Genomic DNA, 2,684 nt, shown 5'->3' with positions numbered 1-2,684 from the left:
ATATATATATAAATAATTAAATTTCTTTGTAATTGTTTTATACAATCACACAAGAAAAATATAGAGAATGTAGGAAACAATGTGACAAATTTCAAAATTTTTGAAAATATATTTTTATTATGTTTGTGATACATAATAAGTATTTTCTTAAAGCGGAATTGGGAAATATTCTTATCATGTCTTTTTTTTTTCTTATTTTTTTGGTACTGTGGATTGAACTTGGGTCCCTGTTGCGAGGCAGGGGACAGAACCACTGAGCTAAATCCATGGCTTGTCTTGCTTTTTTTTTACTTCCCTTCTCCCTGCGCTTGTTCCATCTCCTGTCACCCCACATCCTTTGGATTCCTTCTAGTCTACATCCATGATTAGTATCCAAGAAAGTAAGAAAGAGAATTACAAAAAACAATGCAGATCTTTTTCTCAGACAAGTATGAATTAATTTCTTAAATTATTTACTAAAAGGATCATACAGACATGTCTTTATAAACTACCCTTGGTTTTTCATCTTAACTTAATTGTGAAGTTAACCAAATAAAGATGAGCACAATCCATTTATATGCATTCTCAAGTAATTTTTTTTCAATTCTCTGTCAAGATTTGAATTAGCATAAATCATTTATTTTTTTAAAGAATGTCAGAAAACACAAACACCAAAAATAGGAAGGACAAGTTAAAATGTATACAACTCAGAATATCAATAAAAATACAATACAATGTGACATGATTAAAATGATGCATAAATATAAAAATAAAGTATAAAATGGGAAAATATGAAAAGCAGCTCACAAACAAATGCCAAATTCCTAAAAAAACTTAGAATTGTTAGTAACGAAATAAAATTATCATTTAAACTGGCAAAAGAATAAGAGCAAATAGCATAAGAAAAACAAATTGAAATGTACTTAATACACTTCATAATTGAATGAAATAGAGGATAATGTACTAATGTGACAGATGTTTACACCTACTAGTTTCTAAAAGACAAAAGTTTTATAATGCTACACATTATTGAATATAATATAAAAACAGGCATTTACCTACAATGAGAATTTGGATATTGAATAACTACATTGGAACACAATTTAACAATGTCTGGCAGATTCATTGAGTCATCAATCCTTTCTGGGTACCCCTTTGTACTTTACAAGGAAGAAATTGCATCAGAAAATAATAATAAACATGACATCTCATGTATTTTCTATCAAAGGACGGAAGATAAACAATAAAGGAATGCATGCTTTATTTTAATGTAGTAAATGTTTAAGTTCAGATATCTGCCTCATCCTATGTGGATAGGTACAAAAAACAAGGGTTGGGCCATTGAGTGCCAAGGTGAGAGAGTTGTTATGGAGTGGGTGACATCTAGTTGAAGAACCAGAAGATGGAAGCCAGTCTATGGTCTATGTGTTTGGAACGGAAGTCTGTTTTAAAAGGCAAGGCTTAACAAAGAAACTGGAGGAAGATCTTGTGTATAATTTCGTAGAAAAACTATAAATCCAAATGTTTTAAGGGGAAAACAGAATAGAAAATGACAGAGCACGTGGAGAGACCATGGGAGAGAGAAGACAGATTATGTAGTATCTTGTTTCTTTTAACTGTTACAGTGTTCAAGTACATCAGTCCAGATTTCAACGGTTAAGGCAGGAAGTTATTGTGGGAACTTGACGTATTATAATGTTACTTATGGTTTAGTTTAAAATGGCTAAGAAGCACTTCAAGGAAATAGGTACAGATATGGATTAAGATGAAGAGGTTACTGCAGTATTCCTGATCAAAAAAAAAGATGGCGACTTAAATAGACATTTTTTAAGGCAATGCAACCAGTATATACTGAAGGATTTGTGGAGTATAAGAGAGAGAAAGAAGAGTCAAGGTTGACCAATATTTTGGTACCAGCGACCACTAGTATGGAGTAGTCATTTACTGCAAATGAAGTTTCACTGTGTGACAGTAAGACAAATAAAAAAACAAAAAAACAAAAAAGAAATTTGTTGCTCACACTATGGGCGAGAAGGAGCCTGTCGGACATCAAGCACAGAGGCTGATTGCAACCTATGTAAAAGCCTGAAGATCAGAGGAGAGATTCACGCAGATACATTTATATAGGAGCCACTAGCTTTAAGCATGAGGATGTGTGAAATAATAAAACAGTTGAGTTTTGATAAAGAAAAGAGGAATCAGACTATGTCAAGGAAGCACAAAGTCATTAAGAAATGCCAGATCTGATAATGAAGAGGCAGACTGAGATAAATGACAAGTAATGTAGAAATACATCAGGAGAGGGTGGCGGCTCGGCAAGAATCTTAAAAGGTGATGTTTCCAATACTGCCTATTCTAATATCAACACTGACATTACAGTTAATGCTGATGGTATTTGGACTTTAATATGTGTGGCTTCAGTGTTTGGATGAGAACGAAAATATGACAGGAGTGGATTACATTCACAATAGTACTTGAAGAGATCTGGTAACATACTGTAATAAGAGATTAATGGTAATGTTTGCGGGTGGAACATGTTTTGATAGTTTAAAAGGAGATTAAAGAAATTAAAAAGTGCATGGCCACAAATAGAAATGTTGCCCAATGAATGCCATCAAAGTTATTGTTTATTAGCTTGCAACTTGTAGTATATCTCAATTATAGTAACTAGCATAGCTAAGAAATATATTTTCATTGAGCATATA

The sequence above is a fragment of the Fukomys damarensis genome, unplaced genomic scaffold (assembly GCF_012274545.1).
Source record: "Fukomys damarensis isolate Sample0158 unplaced genomic scaffold, DMR_v1.0_HiC HiC_scaffold_6, whole genome shotgun sequence".
Classification (NCBI taxonomy): domain Eukaryota; kingdom Metazoa; phylum Chordata; class Mammalia; order Rodentia; family Bathyergidae; genus Fukomys; species Fukomys damarensis.
The sequence above is the reverse complement of the archived record's forward strand: the minus strand, read 5'-3'. Positions refer to the sequence as shown.